Source organism: Pteropus vampyrus, unplaced genomic scaffold (assembly GCF_000151845.1).
Source record: "Pteropus vampyrus isolate Shadow unplaced genomic scaffold, Pvam_2.0 Scaffold68, whole genome shotgun sequence".
NCBI classification, from domain to species: domain Eukaryota; kingdom Metazoa; phylum Chordata; class Mammalia; order Chiroptera; family Pteropodidae; genus Pteropus; species Pteropus vampyrus.
In genome coordinates this window covers 6,387,574-6,402,870 of record NW_011888849.1, presented here as the reverse complement: position 1 = coordinate 6,402,870, position 15,297 = coordinate 6,387,574, and the positions used below count along the sequence as shown (strand labels likewise).

The window sequence follows — 15,297 nt, the reverse complement described above, 5'->3', positions numbered from 1 at the left end:
AAAAAAAAAAAAAAAAAAGCTACAGAAAAAGAATTAAACAAAATGAAGACAAGCAACCTACCAGATTGAGTTCAAAACACTGGTTAGAAAGATGCTCAATTAACTTAGGGGAAGAGTAAATGAATTCAGTGAGAACTTCAACAAAGAGACAGAAAACATAAAAATGGATATAGAAAACAAAAAAGAACCAGTCAAAAATGAAGACTACAATAACTGAAATGAAGAATATATTAGAGGGAATCAACAGTAGATTACATGAAGCACAGAATAAAATCAGCAATTTAGAAGATCAGAAGAGTTTGGAGAAACATGGTGGCATGAGAGACATCTTCAGATCTCTCTCCTTGAAACAACAATAAACGGAACATCTAAAACACAACAGAAAACACCCAAACTGCACACCAGCACATCTGAACGTGGGATCTGCGCATAAGAGCTACCACAGGTCAGAACTCTGGGTGTCGAGTGGTGGACTGGGAGAAATAAAGAAGCTGCCTCTAGTAGCCAACAGAGTTCCCTGTAGGAGGAGGGGAAAAGGAAAAGGCATGGCGAGTTCCCTGAACGGCCCTACATGGGAGTACTGTGAGCTCGATGCGGCCAACGGCAAGGTCCAGTCATCAGGACAGAAAGCAAAGAAGTGGGCCAACAGAGAAACAACAGTTGATTTTTTACCAGCTGTGGTTGCAAAACCAAAGCTGAGCCACAGCCCCCAATCCCCAATCCAGAGCCTCCCCCCACCCCCCTATATTCTCCAAGACTGAACACCACGGATTCCAGGGGAATCTGAGCAAACGCTACCAAAACTGTCACTAACACTGATAGGGACTGAGACTGAGAGTAGTGAGCGCAATTAAACATCTATAAGAAAAAAAAAAGCATTATTAAGGCTTTATATAAAGCAAGGATCCAAGAGGCTTAGACACTACCTACTGGAAACCAATAGAAGATTGGGTAGCAGAAAAGAACTAATCAGTACAGCAAAGAAAAAAAATAATCCAAAAAAATAAGAATAGTTTAAGGGCCTCTGGGATAAAATTAAGCATAAAAGCATTCACATCATAGGGATACCAGAAGGAGAAGAGAGAGAACAAGGGATTGAGAACCTACTTGAAGAAATATTGATGGAAAACTTCCCTAACTTGGCAAAGGAAATATACATATAAGCCCAGGAAGCACAAAGTCCCAAACAAGATGAACCCAAAGAAGCCCACACCAAGACATCATAATTAAAATGCCAAAGGTTAAAGACAAAGAGAGAATCTGAAAAGTAGCAAGACAAAAGCAGTTAGTTAACTACAAGGGAGCTCCCATAAGACTGTCAGCTGATTTCTCAACAAAAACTTCACAGGCTAGAAGGGATTGGCATGAAATATTCAAAGTGATGAAAAATAAGAACCTACAACACAGATTATTCTACCCAGAAAAGCTATCATTTAGAATTGAAGGACAGATAAAAAGCTTCCCAGACAAGAAAAAGCTAAAGAAGTTCGTTACCACTAAACTAGTATTACAAGAAATGTTGGAGGGACTTCTTTAAGAAGAAGACCACCCCAAAATGATAAAATATATAAATAATAAAATGGCAATAATTACATATCTATCAACAATTACTTTAAATGTAAATAAATTAAATGCTCCAATCAAAAGAGATAAGGTTGCTGAATGGATAAAGAAAACAAGATCCTTACATATGCTGCCTATATATTCACTTCGAATCAAAAGACACAAATTGTCTGAAAGTAAAGAAATGGAAAAAGAATATTTCATAAAAATGAAAACTAAAAAAAAAGCTGGGGTAGCAAAACTTATACCACACAAAATAGACTTTAAAATAAAGGCTATAACAAGAGACAAAGAAGGACCCAGTAATTCCACTTCTGGGTATTTATTCGAAGAAATCCAAAACACTACTTTGAAGGGACATGTAGAAACATATGTTTATTACAGCATTATTTACAATAGCCAAAATATGGAGGCAACTTGGGTGTCCATTCATCAATGAATGGATAAGGAAGAGGTGATACATATATACAATGGAATATTACTCAGCCATAAAAATGAATGAAATCTTTCCATCTGCAACAATATAAATGAACCTAGAGTTTATTATGCTGAGTGGAGTAAGATAGAGAAAGACAAATGCCAAAGGATTTCACTTACATGTGAAATCTAAAGAACAAAATAAACAAACAAAAAGAAACTCATAGATACGGAGAATATTTTGATGGTTGCCAAATGGGAAAGGGGTTGGGCGGGGGGTTGGTATTTAAAAAGGGAATGACATTAAGAAGTACAAATTGGTAGTTACAAAACAGTTATGGGATCTAAAGTATAGAATAAGGAATATAGTCAATAGTATTATAATAACTATGTATCATGTCAGATGGGTACTAGATTTATTGAGGTGATCACTTCGTAAATTATATAAATGTCTAATCACTATGTTGTACACCTGAAACTATTGTGCTGTATGCCAATTGTAATTGAAACATAAAAAAAAATTAAAATAAAAATATAAAAATAAAAAAAATAGGAGAGCAATGTTAACAGGAAATAAACCGAATGGCCTCATAAACAGTAACATGAATTTTAAATGCCAATTGCTTTAAAATGTTTAAACTAAAATAAATTCAAATTTCCTTTTATAACTGCTATTTATAATCCTTTTGATGCTGATATATGAGATAAAAGCATATAGATTACAAAAACTGAGGGTTAGAAAGAAATTCAATGGTTTATCTAGATCAATTAATAACATGTTATTTAATAACGTATTTAATAACATATTTATGTTATTTAATAACATAAACAAATCTATTTAAAGATTTGTTTAAATATTTAAATCGATTTAAATCAATTTAAGTCTATCTTTAAATCTATTTAAAGATTATGTTATTTAATAACATATTTAATAACATATTTATGTTATTTAATAACATAAACAAATCTATTTAAAGATTTGTTTGTAGAGAGTTCAATTTCTTGGGAAACAGTATAACAGCTGGATAAACAAAGGAATTTAAATAAAAGGAGACCTAGGTTTAAATGTTGGCTTTGTCACTTACTTAAATAGGTCTTTGGGCAAGGTATGGAAACTCATTAAGCCTCATCCTTAAATAAGGAGAATGATAATTTGCCTATTTTGTATGAATGTTGTGAGGGAGTAAATGAATTAATTGGTGTCAAACACAGTGTCTTACACAGATTAAATACTCAATAATAAATGTTAACTGTTATCTTTCAATTTAGCTCTATACATGGATATTTTGACACCTCTTAGGAACATCTTAGTTCCCTAAAAAAGTACATTTTAGATTTCTTCTGAGTCTACAAATAGCAGCTTTAAACCTGTACAGTAAGTATTTCAGAATAAGAGCATTAACATGCCATATGTAACTCGCATGCCATATTTCTGTTTGCCAAGTGTTTAACACTGCAACTCATTCCAGTGGCTTAATTACAAAGTTGAGCTCTGACACCCATCACTCTGGAGAAGGAAAGTCTGTCCAGAATAAACTGGAAGTATCTTCTTTCTGTATGAGTTAACAGTCAAGAAATCTGATTTCAATACAAGCTGATGAGTTAAATGCAGAGCTTTGGTTCCATGCTCTCTTGGTTTGCAGTGTTTTTCTATATTCTTTCCATTTTCTAGGATGCATGAGTCCATGGTCAAGCAGCTATTTCCCTTGTGTGTAATAGTAGCTTTGCCTTTTGATTGTTAAAGAAAACCCACCATATAGTAATCTGATAACATTGTAAGATGTGAGGCAGACAATGATTAGAGCCTCTTTTTTAAGCCTCCTGTCCTTGGAGGTAAGCCAGGCATTCCTAAAATAAAGAGGCCCTTACAATCTGTCATCAAAGAAGCAATATTCTGAGCCATCAGTTCTGACCACTAATAAGGCACTCATTTTTTGTTTTTCTTTCAAGAGTAAAAGTTATCTATACTTTCTAGTGGCCAGAGTTTCTAGCCACTAGAGCTCTGTGAATGACAGGTGTGCCCAGGTATTGATCCTCAGCCTTCGTCATCCTCAGGAGGGGCCTGGTGTGCAGCGTCATCTTTTATCGTTGATATAATCAATATATAAAACATTTTATGCTTGAGTCTTGATGTGAAAATGTTGAGAAAGACTGCAGGTTCTAGTCTATTCTTCCTCAGATAGCCAAAGGAAGTCTAGTATACTGAGTGGTGTCTGGCTGTGGGATATCTCTATGGTAGAATACAATTGTAATACCCCCTTTTCTCTGGTTTTCCTTAGACATGTGGAAATATGTAATTTCTATATAATTGGTGGGTATTTATTTTTCAGCATATAGTTGGGAATTTTATCCTGGAGAGAGTGAATTTTGTCTGTCTTCCAATATCAAGAAAATGACTGGCTAATTAATTATTTATAAAGAGTAATAGTGTACATGTATAAAGATAAGGAATATGTGGGTTCATGTTCATACTCATTTAACTGTTACCTGTTTTCCTTCAAATACTAGAAAAAAGGGTAAAATAACATAAATGTTAATAAATATATCATTGCTAACTATATTTGTATTATTCTTATTTTATGATTACTAATATCTCTATAGTATTTCATACCTTGCAAAAAGAGTTGACCTCTTAAAATTATGGGAACACAAAACACAAAAGGCATGATGGAACCAAAGTGGGTCTATTGGATAAATGGAGAATGAGGAAACACTGCACAAAACTAAATTTCTGCACACCGAGGTTAAAATATGTGTGTAGGAATATTATTATCTTAAAATAAAAATCAGCCAGTGGCTCAAGAAGGATACACGTTTTATTACCATATAGAAAGAAAACCTTCTAGTATTCCTATTTTTGTGTTTAAAGCATCATGCAAAGACACTTCCCAATTCCTTTTATAAACTCTTAATTGTGGAGGGAAGAGAATATTTGACAAAGGGGGTGTCAACTGACTCAGAGGTTCATTGTGCTTTTTAATACTGCCTTCTTTAAACGAAGGATAAAGCGAAAACTAAATCACCAAGAAAGAGATCTGTAAAAGCAAAAAGAAAAGAAAAAAAGAAAGCTTTTTTTTTTTTTTAAAAAAAAGGAGCTTTAAAATGCTAACAACGGTGTGACTGAAGAGGACTTTTCAGGGAAGAAGAAGAAAAATAGCACTGGTAAGGAAGTGGTAGTGAAAGGGGTAGGACTTACAAAGGAGCCAATGAACATGGAAAAGGAAGAAATTTATAAAAATATGTATCTAAGGGACTACAAAGAATCATGCAAAGTGATTTATTCTAGTTTCTTGTCTTCAAGACAACTATAAGTCAGTCTTGCTCTAAGGTTGCTCTTTCCAAATGGTGGCCACTAGCCACATGCGGCTGTTCAGCACATCATATGTGGCTACTGTGAATCAAGATGTGCTCTAAGTGTAGGAGATCAATTTTGAACACTAAGCATAACAAAGAATGTAAAATAACTCACTAATGATTTTTATATAATAATAACATTTCAGATATACTGAGTTAAAAAAATAGATTGCTAAAATTAACTTCACCTTTTCAAAATCTTTTTTGTTTGTTTACTTTTTAATGTGACAACTAGAAAATTTAAAATTACACATATGGCTTACGTTATACTTAGATTTGATAGTACTGTTCTAAGGGTTTTAAAATATTATTTGAACCTATTTACCCACAAACATTTTTCCATTTGAGAAAAATTGTAGTGGCTGGTCCCACACTTAGCAAATTCCTCATCACGTCTATCGATTATTTCGGTTTTACTTTGGTAACTCTTACAACTTAAATCATATGAAATTTATGCCTACTCCCCCTCACACATCTAAAGAAAGTCACTAGGAGAAAATGGTGGCTACTAGTTCATGTGCTCCTTTCCTTAATACATGCTGTTGAGAAAGCAGAATATGAGATGATCAAGACCAAGGGTAGAACTGAGAAAAAAATAAGAGGAACCAGACAAAAGGAAACAACTTGTGCTCAGAATTTAAATCCAAACTGAAGTGTACTAGCTTCTACCTTGCACTCTGCTCTTAATTTTCATCACAGTTATGATTGGCTCACTGAATCATTTAAGAGTCTTCACCAGAGGCTTGAAACATTTTTGCACTTCAGTTTCTTTAATGACACATCTAGGAGTTTGGATTAGATGAGTTTATAAAATCCTTTCAAGTTTGAACTTGTACTGACTGCTTCTGTTTGAGAGCTTTTGAACTAACCATTACCCCCACTCTGGACTGCTTTCTCTTCATTATCTGTGTGCCGGCTTCTTCCTGCCATATAAGTTTTAGTATAAAGGTTATTTTCTCAGAGCACTCTTCTCTAACCTACCCTACGTGGTCTTCCTGTCATTCTCCATCACATCGCCCTACTTTATTTTTCCATAGCATTTATATCAAGCCAATTTTTCCTTGCTTATCGTCTTATTTGTTTACTTGTTTATGCATTCATTTATTTATTCGCCCTACAAGAACATAATCCTTATGAGAGTAAGGACCTTGTCTGTCTTATTCACTGCTTTCTATCCCACACAGAAGAGTGCCTGGGATACAGTGTGTTCTAAAAATATTAAGAAAATGAATAAGTGAATCAGACCTGATTCTTAGATATAAATGACTAAAAGTTACTTTGACTAACTTAACAGAGACTAAATTTATTAACTAATGTAATTGCCAACAAAGACTGGAGGACCAAATTTGGAAACTAGGGAGAACAAAGGAAAGTCATGCTCCCAAATAGAATCCGTAGAGCCCAAATCACATCATGGACCCTGCCCAGTGAGGATACCTCTGTTCCTGGCGTCTAACATTCAATGCTCTAGCTCTCCACCACTGGCTGATATCACTGTATGTAGACATTGGTTGTGCCTGAAGTTTCCATTTGTCCAGCTGCCCTTAGAAACTGTATGCTGCTATCACTTGACCATTGCCAAAAGGAATTCTGCATTGACCTGACTTCTTTGTGTTAAAGCTCCATACATAGAATTCTGAGTGTGTGCATTTGATTGTTAATGGCTCATGCCCTGCCTACTAGGAAAAACGATAGTGAGAATCTAGTATTTTTTCTCTTCTATGTAAGGAAAAGGACTTTGCCTCTCATTAAGATTTATAAGGCAGGGACTTCTAGAACATAGAGAAGGGGCTCAGATGCTGGACAGATTCCCCAAATAATAAATGACCTTATAATCTTGTATGTGGTTGTAGATGCATATATATATATTTATAAGATGTATTCCTTACTGCTATATAGCGTACAGTTAGCTTCTGAGACTGTACTGAATTTCCGAATGATAAATAGCATGCTGTATCAGTCAGAGTTCTCCAGAGAAACAAAACCAATAGAATACATATATTTATAATAAAGGATTTTTATATTTATTATAAATTAATTATGCTATTATTTATCATACTGTTATTATATATGTACTTATTATAAGGAATTGGTTCATGCAGTTATGGAGACTATGAAGTCCCCAGATTTGTAATTTGGTAAGCTAGAGACCCAGGAGAGCCTATAGTATAGTTCTGGTCTGAGTCTGAAGGCCTGAGAATCAGGAGAGCAGATGATGAAATTTCCAGACTAAAGGCCACAGTCTCAAGACCCAAGAAGCGATAAAGTTTCAGGTAGAATCCAAGGGCAGGAACAGAACAGTTTTTAGCTCAAGGTTGTCAGGCAGGAGGAATTTCTTCTTACTCATGATAGGGTCAGTTGTTTTGTTCTATTCAGGCTTTCAACTTATTGGGTAAGGGTCACTCATACACATTAGAGAGGACAATCTGCTTTACTCAGTATACTGATTTAAATGTTTTTCTCATCCAAAATTACCCTCACAGACATATCCACAATAATGTTTGAACAAATACCTGAGCACACCCCATGGCCTAGTCAAGTTGACACAAAATTAACCACCACACATGCCCTTCCAAAGACATCAACAATCCAGTTAGATCTCAAAACCTAAAGTTTTGACATGGTCATTTTTTTTTTTTTAATTTATTTTATTTTATTTTTTTATTTTTTAGGTGAGGCAACCCTTGGTTGACCTCACAGATTGCAAGGACCTTGTCAGCTTACAATCCCTTATTTTTTTATTTTTATTTTTTATGCCTACATCTCCTGGTCTTCCTAAGTGGTGTCCCATCCAAGTACTAACCAGGCCCAACTCTCCTTAGCTTCTCAGATCAGATGGGATCAGGCTTGTTCAGGGTAGCATGGCCGTAGACACCATGGTCATTCTTTAGCCCACTGTCCGACTAAAACCTGATATTGTACTCTTCAGTTCCATAAGGGGGTTATTCTCCCTCTGAGATTGCTGGGTGAATGTTTTACTTTAAAAATACATAAAATGGACTAGAAGGACTTCAGATTCAAGATGGGAGACCTTGAAAAGCTGTAGTAATTACACATTCAAGCTATCATTTTGGTTGATGCCAATGAAGTGAAACAGAAACCATAAGCTCATTTGCAAATTAAAATGAGAGGGGAACTTGAGTAAGAGACACATTCTGCCTTCTAGGAGGAAAAGGACATCTGGTTCATGGCAAGCCCTGCCAAGGTACAGCTAGCTGGAAGAGCCAAATGGCTCCCTGCTATATAATCCTGAGAAACAAAGAAAGGCAGGTTAGGTAGAGGGATAAAAGGTTTATTTTAAAAAAGAGATTGATAACTGCTGTGAATTTAATTATATTTCCACTGCCAAAATCCCATCGCTATTGAAAAGCAACAGAGAAAACCGTTTCCTGAGATATTCAGTATTTTTAAGATAGTCAAAATTTGCTCTCAAATAACAGTCAAAGGAAGTCAGGAAAAAGATGAAGTAGAAGAGAAATGAACACAAACAGAATAGCAAACACACCCTAAGCCACCAACACATCGAAGGCCCATAGGCAAGAGGGAGTCTTGTTTAATGCAGTGTCCCAGGCAGTTAAGGTTTTGTGTTATTATATAAGGTCAACAATTCCACATGTGAACATACCTTTTTTTTCAGTTATAGACTATTGAAGGCAAAGCTACAATCTTTGACATTAAATATGGGGTTCTTAGAAAGCATTGGTAACCACATAGAGGGTTCCACGTGATGGTCCCAAAGGTCTCGTTTATATTTAGAATTTGAATTCTAGAATTCTGAATTTCTGGTTTAAAATTTAAAAGCTTTATACCAGAACTCAGACTAGGATTAAATAAGTAAGGCACCCCTATCAGTCACAAAAATTAAGGAGTCACCAAAAAACTCAGTAATCAGGATAAATAATATTTTAATGCAATATTAAAATAATAGTAATTGAATCAGCAAACTCTGGCTCATGAGCTGGCTGCCTGTCTTTATAAAGTTTTATTGGAACCAGGTGAATGAGACAGATTTGGATCTGTATATAAAATTGTAATGTCATCTATATGTTATTTATCATAGATTTCTTTTGCATCGATTTTTAAATATTATATTAAAATACGATTTATCTTGAATATTGAGTTTTTGGTGCTCTCTTAAATTTTGCACCCCAGGTGTTTCACTTAGGACACTGTGATACTAGTCCCGCAACACACCTTTTTCAACCGAACTATTCCTAATGTTGCTGGGCTGAAAATACTGCAGTTAGCTATAGTCATCGAAATATTATAATTTGCTAAGTGAATTATACAGATTATTTATTTCACTCTGACAGCGCCTCCATGCAAATATTATTTTCCCATTTTATAGGAAAGCACCTAAATCTCCTTGGCCAAGATAATACAGCAAAGGCAAAATCAGGATTCAGTTTTCTGCAGTATGATATGGTGGCCCACGTTACTAATCACCACTTAAAGATTTGACGAGTTTCTTCTAAGAGAAACTGCTTTCCATTGTTTATGGCATCATGTTTTGGTACACTTGGGGATAGTTTCACTCATTTGTTTGCTAAATTAATAAAAATAATCAAATACAACTGGTAGACCCTTTTTGAAAAATGAAACATGGATGAATATCATCAAATATACTTGTACAGTGTAGAAGAAAGTATTTATGTATATAATGTAATCTAATATTCTATGCTATTAAAATTAAAATTCTTTAAGAGATACATTTGCTAGGACCTACTCATCTGAAATTATACTAATTTGAGCAATGTAGAGTAACTTGATAGTTTAGACAAAAAAACTTGGAAGAACCTTTGCGAACATGCTTAGATCTGCATAGTTATGGGGACCTTCTCCTTCTGTAGGGGAGAAGATATTTCTCCTTTACTACAACCTTCCTTCTCAACGGGTTATCTAGCTTTAGTTTCAACCACAATAATGTCACGTAAGTCATAGCAGTACCTCCAGGATATGGTCAATACCTTCACTCACGCATCAACATGCTTTTCCCTAAAGCACAAGAACATAGCACTGCTGCTGGGCTTAGTATGCCTCAGAGGTCTCTTCCAATGATGAAAAATTACTTTTATTCAGGCATTCAATTTCCTCCCTTTTTCTGCTTAGTTGATCAATTTTATCTTATTTTAATCATATCTCAATTACAGTTCTTCAGTTACTGTCATCCTGCTCACAGATCCTTTGAAGAACAGTTGCCCAGTCAAGCATTCCTGCGAAAGGGGCAGCTCCCCTTGGATGAGGCAATCTAGCCTCTAGGTGTGATTCTTTGAATCAGGGCAACCATGAAATCAAGGACAGTCAACACCTAGAATAAGTAGTGATTTATAAAGGGGCCTGACTCAAAATCATGGCGGAACCAACTAGTTTTTTTTTCCCCTCATGAAGAATCAGGTCTAAAAAATAACCTTGAGAATGAGAAATTGCACATTGAGGAATAAGTATAAAAGGAAGATGTATGAGTGTATGTGGGGAGAGATCATGGCAATCTTAACAGGGCCTATGTGAGCCTAAGTTATGTAGCAACAGACTTGCAGAGAACAGGATAGATGGTTAGTGAGAAGCTATGTAGCTTGTGAGAGAAATGGAAAGGGGATGTAGTCTCTGTAGTTCCCTTTGTTCTTAACTGCCCCCTTATCCCAGCTCCAAACCACACACATATTTAAACACAGATCTCATTCCTAAATGAGGTAATTACTCATCGCATTTGGGGCATTATAAAGCAGGTTTCCCAAATATTTAATACTAAAATGGAGAGGCTAAAATTATAAAAATAAGGTTCATTTTGTAAAGGATAAACAATTTTTAAAGAAAATAAGATTTTAAAGAAGGCATGGGTATAAATCAAAATTCTGTAAAGAATCACTGCTAGGAGAGGCACTAGAAAAATGGTTAAGAGAAGTATCCTCAAACTAGACCCCCTGGGTTTGAACACTTATTGCCACTACTAGCTGTTTCACTTGGGCAATTTGCTCCACATCTCTATGCCTCAATTTCTTCATCTACTTCACAGTGTTATTGTGAGGATTAAATAAATTGATAAATGTAAAGTGTGAACAATGAAGCTTTATTGTTAAGCATCTATAATGTGTAAAAAGGAAGGTGATAAAAACTTTTGTATCATACTTCAAATGAACTTGAGGCCTATGCTATATAATTCCATGGCCTAAGATAGAGTAAGATACTAATGGCACAGCATTTCCCTACCCTTTGTGTAGATTAAAGGTGGCTGCAAATTCTTTGTCACTCTTCCTACTAGAAGTTGGAATTTATTTCTTCTGCTCTGTTCTTGATGTTGATTAAGAAAAAGAATATGGAAGAAGCGATGTTGGATCTGTTTCAGGACTGCCTTTAAGAGGACAGGCATCTTCTATTTTCTCCTTCATGAAATATTTTCTCTTGGGGCACTTCTTGGAACCCAGCCACAATGCTGTAATAAATCCAAATCACAAATAGAGGCCAGGTACTGTTGCTTTAGTCAGTTGCCCCAGTTGAGTGCCCAGGTGACAGGCAGTCAGTGATCCACCACATGGTGACTCATGTTGGATGACCCAAGATCTAGAAGATTCCTCTCTAAGTAATGTTCAGGGATGGAGGCTTTCACCTGGGCTCCACAGAAGTCAAGAGAAGCCAATGCCACATCTGTTCTTTGAAGTTCTTAATATATTAACTTATAAAGAAACACCAAGATGGAATGTCAAAATATCTGCTTCTAAGCAACATTTAAAATGTAATGTTTTCTATCAAACACACACAAATGTAATGCAATATAATCATGTAACTTTCCAGATCACCATAAGATAAAGTAATAATTCACAGTGAACTATGCAGACAGTATGGTTCAATAATGAGACTAAAGTTTACAGTTATATGACAAATGTCTTCTTCTTTTAGTTCTGCTGGTATGCCTATATGATATCAGGTCTACCCTCATTTGGAGTTTAGGACAAAAGTCAAAATGTGAAGTCATGCCATCTGCCTCCACTCCACTCCTTAATTTCACTCTTACTTTGTGTTGGTGATCTACATCTTTACATAGATGAGGTAATGAGCCTTTTCTCCTCTGCTTCTTAATGGATTTATTAAGATGCTACCTTTTAATGAACATCCTTCCTGTCCCTTTAGATAAAAATTCATTGCATTAAAATTCTACTGTTCATACAGCCCAGAGATTGATTCAATTGATGGATCAGACCACACTTTCTTGTATTTCTATGGGATTTTTGCTTGGTTATGATATTTTTTTACATTTTGTTCAAACATTTATCAGGGGTTCATATATTACTGAGTTTGGGGAAAGATCAAAGCCAATTAATTTTAACTTTTGTGGGTAAAAGAAAATATCCATTGGCGAAAATGAGAGCATTTATTTTTAACCAGATTGAGTTCAGAGTGATTCAGAACATTCTGTAGTAGTTGTTGAAAACACCACCTCATATAAAATAAATTATCCACCATGGCAAAAAGCACTCAATGCTCATGTCAGTGAGAGACCAAAATACTTAGGGGAAATAAACAGTCTTGCAAATAGCAACTGACGAGTTTCTATTATCCCCTATTTCTTTTTGACTGTCAGAAAAAACAGTGGAACAAAATCAGTCCTCTTAGCTCTGACAGTCCTAATCCCTTCCCTGCCACCTCACAAAGAAGATGATGAAATCCTCCCTGACACCAGATAAAAAATGATAATGTGTTTTAGTGATAATGTGTGTAAGCCTCAAAATGCAAAACCAGAGTGTTAATATTCTCTCCTAAAAGAATAAAACTATAAATCTCCCTTAACAGATACATTACCACTGGATAGCACCAGGTACTAGAGGAACTCAAAAACAGAGAGAACCAAAACAAGAAATTCCATCGAGGCTAACACCAGCAAGGTTAGCAAACCTTGTCAACTAGTGTTAACTCTAATGAAAACAACTTCAATGGCATCCCAGATCCACAGTTACTAAATATGGGAATTCTTTTTGTTTGCTTTAAAAAAAAATTTTTTTAATTCACTCATTTTTTTATGAAATAAGTTTTGTAGTCATTCAACTTAATAATAACTTAATCAAGAAGGCAGCAATATATGTTGGAAGCAGAGAAAATGGTTTTAATTTTGACTCTGCCCTCAGAAGGTGAGAGGAGCAAAGTTTGCCACCCCAAAATATTCCTCTTTGAGATATTGATTATTTTAAGCTGGTTATTTTTGAAAAACAAGACTCTGAAAGAACTTTTTATCTTCCTCTTAACTACATAAAAGGAATTTAGATAGAGGAACTGCTCCAGGAAAGGAAATATCATCATCGATAACCACTGTTCTTTTCTCCTGTTAATCTGTCTCATGTTAATTGATTGTTAGTCCAGCCAGAAGAAATAAAGGAGAAAAAGTAATTTTTACTTCCCTACACAAGCATGGATGAAGAGTCTGTGTTCTGGATTAAGACAATTTATGCTCTCCCACTGGTTCTCGAATCCTGAACAAGATTTTGGCCTCTTGTTGCTACAATTTCTACTTCTATAAAATGGAGATAACAACAGAATCCAACTCATATGATGTTTATGAGGACTAAAACAAAACCAATTACCTTTGTGCAGGGTTTCTTAACCAATGTATTACTGACATTTTAGGCTGGACAGTTTTTGTTTGTTTGATGGGAGTGTCCTCTGCATTATAGGATGTTTAGCAGGATCCCTGGCTTTTACACACCAGATACCTTTGGCTGTTCCCTGGGGTGTAAAATCACCTTTGGTTGATAACTAATGCTTTAGTGCCTGACAAATATCAATTGCTGAATGCACCTCCATCAGTGGGCCTTCAGTTGTTCAAATGAAGAAACCTTCACTTCACTTTAAGAAAGTAAACACCATTGTGGGCTTAAGGTATGATGTTCAGTTTTGTAGAAGACTCCTGCAGTTTTGCACTTAGAATGTATTCCATGTAATTCTGCCTTGAATGCTGTAATGAACTACTAAAGTCCGTGTGGAGTTTTGAAACATTTTAATTCAGCTTAATCAACTAAATGCCTTGACCACAAACATCCCTGCTCACCAAACTCATTTGGCCCAGGCTAAAATCAAGAAACTAAGTAGGGATAAAGTACTGCCAGAATTCGAATGTGGCCAGTGAACTGCAATTCACTTGGTGTCATGGGTATACTCTCCTGCAGATGGTAATTCCAAAAATTTGACTGAGTGAAAGCAACCTGTTGTGAATACTTCATCTCCTTATCTAAGCTAGAATACAGCTGCCAGATTGGACTGCGGCAGAAAGGTCATGAAAAGTGGCATATTTTAGTTCTAGAATTATCTTGTCCCCTTGTCATTTCATGTATTACCCAATAATCCATCTGTATATGAGAAAAACACATGAACTAATCAATTATTATGATGTCCACTTCAAAGTAGAGATTACTGAGGCTCAATAAAGTAACTTGGCCAAAATCTTGGCAGGACACCAGGCAAGCTGCAGAGTGAAAGCCTATGCCGAGAACTGCCTGCCTACCCCAGGCTGCTTCCTACTTGCTGACTAGTGACACTGAAGGAACCGTCTAGTTGCAATTGTTTGTGAAGGGTAGTCAACAAAGATGAAATTTAATTAAGAATGATTTCATACCTCGTGGAATGCAAAACGATGACCAGTGTTTGAGTTTTATTTCTCTGTTCCATATATGTGGAGTTCTTTTCCTAACCAGGACTGACTGCTTTTATTCTTTGAGGAGAAATAGCACAGGAAACAAAATAGTTACTCATTAATGCGTTATACTCTTCTTATGTCTTTGCATGAGATTAAAAGGTCCCTTGTATAATGGAAGTGAATCTTTAAATGTTGGGCATATTAGTCATGAAGAAATAGGAAAAAATAATATATTTTTAAAAGATTCTGTACTGCTTCTTTCTTCAAAAATATTTAATCAAAACTCTTGTTTCCAAACCACATCAGAGACAACTTATCTTGTAAAAGTCTTATAATTAGTTATC

General features: G+C 35.4%; 1 protein-coding gene and 1 pseudogene across 1 annotated transcript in view; both read right to left on the bottom strand.

Moving 5' to 3' along the window:
* PRKG1 (protein kinase, cGMP-dependent, type I) overlaps nucleotides 1–15,297 on the bottom strand; it is a 1,084,330-nt gene that overhangs the window by 797,190 nt on the left and 271,843 nt on the right. The window lies entirely within an intron of this gene.
* On the bottom strand, nucleotides 8,089–8,207 carry LOC111740798 (annotated as a pseudogene).